This window comes from Bos javanicus, chromosome X (assembly GCF_032452875.1).
Source record: "Bos javanicus breed banteng chromosome X, ARS-OSU_banteng_1.0, whole genome shotgun sequence".
NCBI classification, from domain to species: Eukaryota; Metazoa; Chordata; class Mammalia; order Artiodactyla; family Bovidae; genus Bos; species Bos javanicus.
Window position 1 is genome coordinate 102,161,791 of NC_083897.1, and position 12,423 is coordinate 102,174,213.

Below are 12,423 nucleotides of genomic sequence, written 5' to 3' on the forward strand. Positions count from 1 at the left end.
TAATTCTAAATCTATTTGGGAAGGTTATTGATGAAGTAGTATTAACCATTTGGTAACAAGCTGAACAAAACCAATAGAGAAAAAGCATTTGTGATTTATTAAATACCTCTATTAAAATAATTAGGGCTCTTTCATGTGATACAAAAACTTATGAACAGTTTTACAAATGCTATCTTAGACATCATGTGATAGAGTATTTGCAATATGTCTAATGTAATTATTTTGAAATTTGGTTATTATGTCCTATATATAGGCTAAACTCACTCTCTTTTGGAGATTTACATAAACATAGGTCAAGTCCCAAATTTCATCTTCTGTGGGAAAGCTCCATTGATCTCCCTCAAATTTCTGTGAGTTTACTGTGTCTCGCATTCTCACGATCATTTGTGGTCCACGGTTCTTGCTTCCATGACACATATGCTCATTCACATTCGTGGCCTGTGACTCTCTTCTTTCCTTTGCTCTATGTCAACCTGGGTTCGAATTCACCTCTTTGTCTTGACTTTCTTTGGACTACCCCGAGCATTTGTGTACAGTAGACTGGACTGAAGTTTTGAACAATGGGGGTGAGGGGTTCAATCACAGAAACTTAAAACTGAATATTGGACATTGTTATTCTAGGAAGCTCTTCAAACAGGGTGCCCTTGGTGATTTCTCACTGGCCACATTTTTCTGTGAATTCCAGTCTCCCACCATGTTTCTCCCTTTAGACTCTTCTCACAACTCCCTGATGCTTGTTTTCCCAGCATCTCTGTCTTGGTCCAAAATATCACTGATGTTCTCTGACAGAGATTTTTAATTTCAATCTTTCCTCTCTCTTCCTCACTTACCTCCTTAAAGGATTTGAGCAATATAGAGACAAGTTCCTCACTGGAAAAAATTGTACCCTTAGGAGACAGAAGAAACTATCAACAGTTAGTTTTGAATCACATAATAGTGTCGATGTGTTTATTATTTGTGGGTGATAATATTAAGAAGGACAAATAATAGACTATATGTTGTGAACTGTTTAATGAAACAGAAAATAAAAATTTATCTGATTTGGTATAATGTGGGTAACATTTATAAGAAATGTTTTGTTTGACCTTCAAATTTTGTTTTATGAGCCTTTTCACCTTGCTTCCATATGTGTCTAGTGGGAAAAGAGACACATGAATTAGAAATGAAAATGAAGCATGGTAATAGCGTGATTTATTGAACATTCATCAGCAACTCTTTGTAAACATCGTTCATTGTGTTCCCGGCTTTTATATGTAGATCATCTTGACCGATTTCTTCTGTCTTCATGTCCTAACATTTAAGACTTGCAGAGACTGAATTCCCAGAACACTAGGATCTCTTTTAAATTTCTCTGGACAAAGGAGATGATGACTAGAAATTAAATTCATTTTTCTGTCTTTGTGAGGGCAGGGTTTCTTGGCAATCAGGGGCTATGTTCAGGACACTTTGTTTTTCTGGAAATCTTTCCGCCGACACTGTGTTCCTTGTTTGAAAGAGATTGCTCACAGTCATCAACTGTGGCAAGGATGTTATACTTGAATTTTTCAGAGTGATGACCAAATATGCTTCTTTCTTTAGCTATTTCATATAATCCACATGCAGCTAAGAAAATAATTAAGCACTATCTCTGATTTGATACAGAATACATATGCCAACATTGGTCTTCATGAAATTCAAATGAATGTTATTGCTTTCTAATTATTACAAAAGGAAAGCAGGTTTATTGTAAAAATATAAGAAGAAAACTTGGGTAGAGGAAAAACAATTACAAAACCCCTTCAATAATCTTATGTAGAGAAAATCACTCTAAAATATTCTTTTGGTACATAGATTTTCATGTTCCTGTATTGCTATTTTCTGACCTCTGCTGGAGGAAATAAGAAATATCAGTACACTTTAAAATATTGTATACATATGCATATGTGTATATGTTTGATATACTTACTCTTTAATTCTCACCCTGAGACAATTAAAGCACTAATGAATTTATGAAACAAAGATTTCAGTTTTCAGTCCACTGAAAACTGGTTGTATCCAGTGAAGTGTTACTTGATGATAAATAATAATAAAGATTTTAGAGCTAAAAAGTCCTCCCTAAACTAAAAATTTGTTCTCCACCATCATCACTTCCATGTCTTTGCTTATATGTCGTTTTTCTTCTTTTGAATCTGTAAAAAGCATCTGAGATGCTTCCATCCATTTCTGGAATTATTGACCAGAGCTCTGACATCTGATCTCCTACTACATGACAAAGAATGTAGTTCAGAATTTTGTTTCCTCTGTAATGGTAGGAAGTACTTTGGCTATTTGGACATTACCTATTTCAACAACTACTGTTCCCAAATGCAAACAATTATTCATGCAAATATCTAGTATATTTGTGCCTTGTTTCTTCAGTGGACCTGCACTCTATTTCTCAACCCAAAGCCTGAGAATGTCAAGAGTATCAAGTGTGTTACTTCTCATATTGTCAGATCCTGCTATTCAAATCAGCCTGCTCAAGGACTCTGTTTTTTCAGTTTCTTACATGATTGTTAACATAAGACAGAGTTTTACATGCAGTCTTAATAACATTAAGCTAAAGAATTTGAAGTTGGTTGTTGGAATTGAAACTGGTGAAATGGATGGAGCTACTCACAAAGAGGGGTGAGGGGCCCTAGCAGCCCGTGATAGGCTAGCTATTCAAAGGAAGGACATCTTTTCTAAGAAGCGAGGACCCTCAGTATCACCAGTTCTCTGATAGTACTGGAAGAAGTGGTCTGTTGACAGTTGGGTTGTGCCCATGCTAATCCCATAACAAGCATGCATCAACCTCTAATGTGTTATGATATACGGGGTGTTTTGCTCTCTGCCTCTGATCTCCAGAAATATTTCTGTCTACTGAGTGGTACTCATTTTTAGTGCTACAGTAGATCTGTCTTACATTGCTAAAAAGTGACTTTCCAAACCCTTGTTCATGAATTGGTACCAAGCTATATGGGGATTTAATTATCAGTGGGAAAATGATCACCTAAGCTCAAATCTATATAATTTAGAAAGTGTTTTCCATACTTCTCAAATCGGTGATGCAGTCCTTCATGCTTAATAATTATTGTGAAACAGCTACTCAAGTTTATAATCTATTTCACAGTCATGTTGATTTCTGCTAGGATGGTTTAGAAGGCAGTTGTTTACATGCCTTGGAAGTGAATTGTGAAAAATGTCCCCTTTTAGGGACTAACTCATAATTAAAGAGAAAAATACAAGAAATATAAACCTCTTATGGAATGTTGCTGCATTTTGCCTTGCGCTTCTTCCTCTTTTATCTTGTGTGTGTGTGTGTGTGTGTGTGTGTGTGTTTGCATGCTCACATGTGTGGTTATTGTGTTTTTGTTTGTTTTTTGTTCTTTCAGGCTCATACTTTGAAGGAGTTTTGTACAATGTAGGCTATTGACATTCAGAGTTTCTCTGTCTCAGAAGTTTTATAAGTCTGAAATTTAGAATGAGTGTCAAGTGAAAATATGCATGCAACTGCTTTAGGCCCAAAGGCTGAACTGCTAGGCATCTGGTGAATGTAAAGATGTAGCATGACTTAAACTTAAGAGTCCAACTTCACACTGATAGTTGTGTGTTTCCAAACTTCAGCTCTTGTGATAAACTGAAAAAGAAAGAAAGAAAAAAAAAAAAGATGCTCTGGTCTTAGTCTACTTCCCAATGAGCAGAAGCCAAGATCACTGTCAAAGTCCCTTTTGTGTTGTATGTGGTAAATATCAATGCTTGAAGGGATGAGGAGCTATTTCTCAAATACTTTGCCTATGTGTCGCTGCTACAACTGCTATTGCTTAAACAGCTTTGTGGAGGAGGCACCATTTGGCAGAACTTTTCCATTTGTTGACAACACTGAAAGCCAACAGAAAATACGGTACCCCCAGAGGACATAAAGGCGTAGAGTAGAAACTAGATCTCTAGCGATCAGACCAGTTGGGTGAACTTCTTGGAAGAGATCACTGTCTCTCTGTGTTGGGGAACAGCAATAGAATTAGAGGAAACGTTGAAAAAGAAAATACTCAAATTTGAATTGCATTTGGCTAGTGAAAACCATCCTAAGATGTAGGACTTCAGTATCTTGCAGAGATCAACAGACCAGGAGTGTCCAGTCTTCTTCAGACTCTTAGTATCCCCTTCTGCATGCCTCTCCCTCCAACATTATTAATCCAGAGAAGCCTGGATCAAAGTCGAGGGTGTACTTGCTTTTCTCACAATGACAGAAGAATCCAGGAACAGGTTGGACAAAATCTTGTATTTCACCCAGGAACAGCTGCCATTTTCCCAAGAACTTCACACATGCCACCCAGAGCTCACTGGTTCTGAGATGGGCTTCCTGAACCTTCTCTTCCATACATACCCCTACTTCATTTCTTATTTGTTGGAAACAGATATGTCTTATCATCACGGGAATATCCCCCCCCCCCCACTAAATATGTAGAATAGTAATTTCCTCTTCAGCAGGAAAAACCTATTTGTCTAGTGATCATTCTGAAGCTTATGTTAAGTTCTTCTGGAAAACAAAGTGCTAATTTGCGTTTATGAAAGACAGGCAGATTTTTGACATGTAATTGATGAGGATGATGCTTTCAGTGGCTGAATGTGGGGGAATATTTGGGGGATAAGAGAGCAATTTATTCTAAGCCTTCAAGGTTTCCTTTTAGAATTTAAAATATGATAAAATCAGTAAAGAAAGTGAAGTCAGTCAGTTGTGTCCTACTCTTTGCAACCCCATGGACTGTAGCCTTTCAGGCTCTTCAGTCCATGGTATTTTCCAGGCAAGAATACTGGAGTGGGTTGCCATTTCCTTCTCCAAAATCTGTAAACATAGTCTCTATGTAAAAATACATGCACACACATCTGGATAAATTTAACAATGGTTAGAGTTGTGGGTAACACAGAGTTTTAAATTATAGTGAAGGTAGAAGGTAGAGAATGTATAGAATTCAGTTATGGTAGTGAACTTCATGAAAGGAAACAAGCCTGTGGCTTAAAATCTTGTGGGAAATGTTTACAGCAGCTGTACCATATCATCATGGAGTATGGCCAAGTAGTCCAACTACTTGACTACATGCGTGCTCAGTCATGTCTGACTTTTTGTGACCCCATGGACTGTAGCCTGTCAGGCTCCTCTGTCCTTGGAATTCTCTAGGCAAGAATGCTGGAGTGGGTTGCCAGGGGATCTTTCTGACCCGGGGATCAAACCCTAGTCTCTTGTGTCTAGGGCATTGGCAGGTGGATTCTTTACCACTGTGCCACCTGGGAATCCAAGTAGTCCAAAGGAAATGCATTGGCGAGACCCAGCTCATCAAAGGATGGTGACTAACAAGGGTGATCATGTAATAGGTCAAAGCTTCAGCAGCCTGTAGGGACTGGCAGGAAGTAGAAGATGGCCTAAAATATGTTAGCCTACCTTGCCACACCCTCACAGAGCCCATGCCTTTCTATTGGCCTCTGCTTCAACTAGTAAATAATAACAATGGGAACGTTGCTCTGTTATGGACATCTAGAACCTTCCAAGTGCTTTCATGCATGACATCTTTTTTGTTTTTGTTTTAGTTTTTGACTGCTTGGTATATGGGATTTTAATTCCCTGACCAGGGATGGAACCCACACCCCCTATAGTGGAGTCTTAACCACTGGACCATCAAGGAAGTCCTCATGATATCTTATTTGGACCTCACAATTGTGAGTCTCAAATAGCTAGAAGTTTTTTCCCCGTTTAACAGATTAGAATGTAAAGGCTAAAGAGATTAATTGCATATGGCAGGAAGCGATACAGTCAGAGCATGAACTGAGATGCCAAGAATACACATTAAAGAGCTTGCTGTCCTCTGTATGGGAGACTTTTTGTCATTTCCATCTGAGCCCCAGCACCTGCCTTTGTCCTCCTTCTTTCCTGCCAAACTTACACTCTAGCATCTTGGAAAAACCCTGTTGAAGATCCTCCCTTCTTTAAAATTATCTGCAATTGGCTCCAGTTATTCCACTAAATTCTTCCCAAGTCCTGTATTCTCTTCACTTTCTTAATTACATTCTGTGAAAAGCAGTTTGGAAGTAGAAAGTGAAAATCGCTCAGTCATGTCCGACTCTTTGCAACCCCATGGACTATATAGTCCATGGAATTCTCCAGGCCAGAATACTGGAGTGGGTAGCCTTTCCCTTCCCCAGGGGATCTTCCCAATCCAGGGATCAAACCCAGGTCTCCCGCATTGCAAGCAGATTCTTTACCAACTGAGCTGTGAGGGAAGCCATTGGAAATAGAAAGAAGTCTGTTATTTGTACTTTAAGATTAAGACCCTGCCCCCTACCTTCCACACACACAGAGAACATATTTTGATTACATTTGACATTCTTGGATTCTTATTTTTGTATTTTCACATAAAATTTTTAGGTTTGCTTTTTTCACTTATAAATATTCACAGATATTTTCTAATGTCCTTAGACATTCTTTGTAGATACCATTTAAAATAGATATATAATATTCTGTCCCAAGAACATTCTGCAATGTAGTGGCTATTTTGCTGATCGGTTGCATTAGTTAAGTTTCTCCACTCTATTCAAATGGTCTAACATGTAATACAGATCTAATATAGGTTACTACTATGCAAGGCACAGGACTAAATAATTTAGTTTGTGACAATTTGAGGTAAAGTCGTTGTGGGATTTGTGGAATCAAAAAAAATTTTTTAATATGAAAAGAAACATAAAAAGGCACAGTGATTAAAATAAAGCAGGAGGAAAAAAAGATTTCCATGGTGCAATTAAACCAGGAAAAGACTGCAGCCATAGATCATAAAATCTGAGAATTGATGGCAAGAAAATTCCTGACTGATAGCAAAAAAAAAAAAATTCATTCCTGGCTCTCCAATCCCAAAATTACTCCATTGCTGAAAGCAAACGTGTTACAAAGTAAAAAATCACTAAGGACTCTCACAGTTTCTTTTGGCCACTTCAGGGTCGTTAAGTTACTTGGTCTGCTTTCCCAATCATCCAGGTGACAGTTTTGCCAATGCCTTACCACTTTCTCTGGTGGCTTAGATGGTAAAGGATCTACCTATTAATGCAGGAGATCCAAGTTTGATCCCTGGGTCAGGAATATCACCGGCAGAAGGGAATGGCTACCAACTTCGGTATTCTTGCCTGAAGAATCCATACATGCCATGGACAGAGGAGCCTGGTGGGCCCCAGTCTATGCGGTCATGAAGAGTTGGATGTGACTAAGCTAGTGCTTTCTCTACCTTTCAATCATGTGCCATTTCTTTCCTGGGCACTTGCACCAGGTCCACTAAGCTAATGGTACACAATTTAAAATTTTGTCCTAGCAGTGCTCCACTTCGAGTTATCATCACATGGTGACTCCAGATAAAGAACTCTGGAATGGACCAGCTTGGATGAAATTGGCACTCAACATTAAATACATTTAAATAAAGATTTAAACATAAAGAATTAGAAGAATTATGATTGTAGTACAAAATGTACTATAGTTTGTTTTTTAAAAAAGCCCTTATATGGTCAAACATTATAGAATATATAAAATCTGAATGTGAGGAAGGTGAGAAAGGAAGAAGTATAAGAAAGATGAGTATTACTTGAAAATTTCCATCATAGCATGGAATCAGTATATACCAAAATTATACTTGTAGCTAATAAAAAAAAAGAGTCAAATCTCTTAATGATCTTTATGATCTTTTGACTTTATGCCACAGGGCTCTTTCTCTTGTTTTAAGCAACATGCATTTGAAGTTTAACCCTTTCTTCAATTCCCTTCAGTTTGTGTTTCTTCTGACTGAAGTGACTAAGCACACATGCATGTCATTAAAAATAGCAAATCTTATCTGATTTGATTCTCATATATTTGTATTTCTTTCTTTGCTCCTCCTTCTCGTCATCTCTTACTTCTCTGTTTCCTTCCTCTTTCTCTCAGTCATCCATTTGTTCACTTGTCCATCCATACCAACCATCCATCCATCCTTCTTTTGATGTTGTAGACGCATACACAGAGGTCTGGAATGTCGTGTTATAGCTATTTTTTTTAATCTGGAGTAGTACGATTTGAAGTAATGTGCGGCCTTCTTCATTGTATTTTTGAGTACTGCTCAAACTTTTTATGAACAGCTCCTTTCATTTTTACTTTAAAAATGTAATTAGACAAATACTCTACTTTTTCATATTCTTTACCATTATACTTTATGACAAGATACTGAATATAATTCCCTGTGCTATACAGTAGGAATTTGTTGGTTATCTATTTTGTATATAGTAGTGTATATCTGCTAATTCCAAACTCCTAATTTATGCATCCCCATACCTTTCCCCTTTAGTAACCATAGTTTGTTTTCTACGTAAAGATGCTACTTTGAGAATTCATGGTATATGAGAAGAGGTTAGGCCCAGTGTTTCCAGCAGATCTCTGTTATTCTCACATGCCCAGGCAGCAGTCTCTTGGGTGACATAACTATTAACAAGAACCAAACTGCTTCCAGCCAGGCTTAGCTACTGAGTTTTGACCCTTTGAGTTTAGACAGTCTAGATCCCAAAGCAGCTGTTTGAATGCAGACCCTCAAAGATTCTGATCCTGGTATTAATGGGCTGCAGAATTTTCCCAGTGTATTCCACACACACACACACACACACATACACACACACTTCATTGACTTTTTTTGTGACCTTGGCCATGTTGTTTCTGCTTTGTACCTTGATTTCTCCATTTGCAAAAGGTGGATATTTGTACCTGTCCTATTTAGTGCTTTGAGATTTTAAAGAGAAAAGAGAACAGAAGCCACTGATTAACATTATTTTCACCAATAAGACTACTGTGGTACACTGAAGATACTAAGAATGTTTTGACAGAGCCTGTTTCCTTTCCTTTTGAAAACAAACTTTTCTAATAGGCTCTGAGGATTCTTACTACCAAGTAAAAATTTAAATGGTAAAACACCAGATAGGATAAAGCTATACAAGTTCTTTTCAAAAGAAAACCAGGTCTGTAAACTCACCCTGAAAATATTTTCACAGGTGCCTTATACAATGAAATATAACTTCTCTTACTGTAAAATCCAGCCTTCTTTATTTATTCCTCATATTTAAAAAAAATCTGTATTTATTTGGCTATGCTGAGTCTTGCAGCATAGCCAAATGCAGGATCTATTTCCCTGACCAGGGATCACCAGGGATCACATTCAGACCCCCCTGCATTGGGAGTACAGCATGTTAGCCACTGGACCAACAATGTATTGGCTGCTCAATTGTGTCTGATTCTGCAACCCCATGGATGGTAGCCTTCCAGGCTCCTCTGCCCATGGAATTCTCCAGGAAAGAATACTGGAGTGGGTTGCCATTCTCTTCTCCAGGGGGTCTTCCCAACCCAGGGATCAAACTTGGGTCTCCTGCATTGCAGGCAGATTCTTTACCACCTGAGCCACCAGGTAAGCCCATTTGGACTACCCCCGTACTAAATGCCTTAGCAGCAGCAGCAGCATACTAAGTGCTCTAGTGGATACTGTATGGGAACAGCAGAGGCCTAGAAAGTTAGCAGATTCTGTGTATTTTTCCAAATGTTTCCAATCCAGCTTCAATTTTTTAAAAAGTCTGTCTAAAACATGTCTAGATCTTACAACAGAAACCCTACATTGTGGTGTAGATTAATTTTGCTTATTCTGTCAACTCCAAATGTATGGCATCACAAAGAACTTGGAAATATACAAAGAGTGAAATTCCTTATGTGCCTGTTGCTTCCTAAGAGCAAACCAGTTTGCTGCTGCTGCTGCTAAGTCGCTTCAGTCGTGTCCAACTCTGTGTGACCCCATAGACGGCAACCCACCAGGCTCCCCCATCCCTGGGATTCTCAGGCAAGAACACTGGAGTGGGTTGCCATTTCCTTCTCCAGTGCATGAAAGTGAAAAGTGAAAGGGAAGTCGCTCAGCCGTGTCCGACTCTTAGCGACTCCATGGACTGTAGCCTACCAGGCTCCTCCATCCATGGGATTTTCCAGGCAAGAGTACTGAAGTGGGGTGCCATTGCCTTCTCTGTAAGAGCGAACCAGCTTAGAATCCTTTTTTAAAAACTCTCCTAGGTACCCAGAAAAAGGCCATGTCCCTGAGGCTTTCATGTATAAGACAGTGAGCAAGTTGGAATTAAACAGGATTGAAGTAGTCAGAGATGCTTTCATAGAGAGCGCTTTGGACACTTCTCAAAACCTTGAAAGACACTGCTAAATGAATTTAAGGGACTAACTTTGTGGAGAGCATAAATACTTTTCCTGTGGTCGCATTACTTTAATATTATTTTAATGAAGTTGTTAAACTATCCCTGACTGTGACTGACTCTGGAGAAACCACGGAACTGGCCCAAAGGGTTATAAACTATTATTGTCTTAAAATAGAGTTAAGGAAAATTCCTACAAGTAATAAGCTGTAGAGAAGATAAGGCTATAGTTAAGAGAAAGATGTTTATTCATTTCATCTTTGAACACACATGCTCCATGCAAAGCTTTGAGCAAAAGGGCGGCAGAGTGACCTGGAGCCTTTTACTGCTGACATTTACTGTTGCCTCTTTTTCAAGTTGGCAAATGTTAAGGGCAGCTGCTGCAGACAGTGTCTAGTCACATACAAACCAAGAAAAAAAAATTACAATTCACAATCACCTATAGTTTAGATTCTCACATAGAATTAAACACACATGTGCCTTGTGGTTCCTGGAAACTCAGTTCAAAATTGAATGTAATAATAGCCAATACCTTTTGAGATTCAAATATGTGCAAAGCACCATTCTAAGCATTTGATATGCATTATCTCAATCCTCAGGAAAGCCTTACAGCTATTACTATCTCTTATTTACAAATGAGGGCATTTCAGTACAAGATGTTTGGGTGATTAGCTCAAGTCTCTCAGTTGGTTAGTGATGATCCCCCTCAATCCAGAGTTTGTGTGCTTGGCTCCACAGCTGCGGTGCCAACCCCAGAAATCCTTATGAGAAAGGAGCGGAAGCCTCAAGAAAAACAAAGAAAAGGGTAAAGGTGCTCAGAACTGAACTGTGGACTCTACCCTCCTCTTCTTTCTGCTCAGTCTTGGTCCATAAGGCTACCTTTTTTCTGTCTTATTCCTCATTGCTGATTTTTTAAACCTCCATTTCACCTCCTGAGACCTACCTGATCTCCTGGTGGCATTAGGAGCCCATGAAGGCCGCTGACATGAATTTTCCTTTTGGTTTAATCAGAGGCTTTCAGTATCTCTATCTCAGAGAGATATTGAACCACCTCATTTCATTCATAATCCAGGAGTTTAAGAAAGTATTAAAATTGCTCATTCTGGTAAGACTGCTGGAACTCTGTTATACCAGATCAGTCTGAGAGTAGATAGCCATACATGTGTCTCACATTTATTTCATTTTCCTACTACAAATTGTAAACATAATATAGTTAGAAGAAGAAGCATTGCTCTATGTCTAACTTGATGCTAAGGCAGAAAAGGAAAGGTAAAATAATATATTTAAGGGTGACCTATGTAGGGTAGGTGTTTTGGCAGTTGAAGGAGGTCATTATGATACCTAATGACATTGATCCTTTGGATTAGAAAGGATGAGAGTCCTTCTAAAAAACAACAGGTTGTTTTAAGCTCCTACCTCTCTTTTCTAAGGCCAGGGTGGTTGTACTGCTGCTATTTTAGGGACCTCATATTTCTCCATTATTACTTCCAGGCATTTTTCCCAGGTCATTCTTGACATCTTGTCTATGAATACAGGCTGATTTCTTGACTGGAGAACCCTGGAAGAAAAACAGCAGTAAAAAATAAATTAGAATGAATGAAACTAAATTTTTGTTATGGCTTACAACTACCTACATGCTGTGCCCCTTCCAATGTCCTGACCCAGGTCACTCTAGTCTCCAGGCACTCTGGCTTCTAGTATGTCAAGTTTATTCCTATCCCAGGGCTTTTTCACTTTGAAGTAAATTAAATATGAAACAATGATACAAATGAATTTATTTACAAAAGAGAAGCAGACTCACAAGCTTCAAAAACAAACTTATGGTTACCAAAGGGGAAAGGTGGAAGTGAGTGGTAAATTAGGAGATTGGAATTAACAGATACACATCACTATATATAAAATAGATAAAAAGAATTTACTGTATAACACAGAGAACTATACAAATGTCTTATAATATCTATAATAGGAAATAATCTGAAAATAATATATATGTAGATATATGCATGTTGGAGAAGGCAATGGCACCCCACTCCAGTACTTTTGCCCAGAAAATCCCATGGACTGAGGAGCCTGGTAGGCTGCAGTCCATGGGGTTGCTAGGAGTCGGACACGACTGAGCGACTTCACTTTCACTTTTCACTTTCATGCACTGGAGAAGGAAATGGCAACCCACTCCAGTGTTCTTGCCTGGAG

At 38.5% G+C, this 12,423-nt stretch overlaps 1 protein-coding gene across 1 annotated transcript in view; it reads left to right on the forward strand.

The window, feature by feature from the left end:
- MAOB (monoamine oxidase B) overlaps positions 1 to 12,423 on the forward strand; it is a 121,557-nt gene that overhangs the window by 49,015 nt on the left and 60,119 nt on the right. The gene's annotated exons all lie outside the window — the stretch shown is intronic.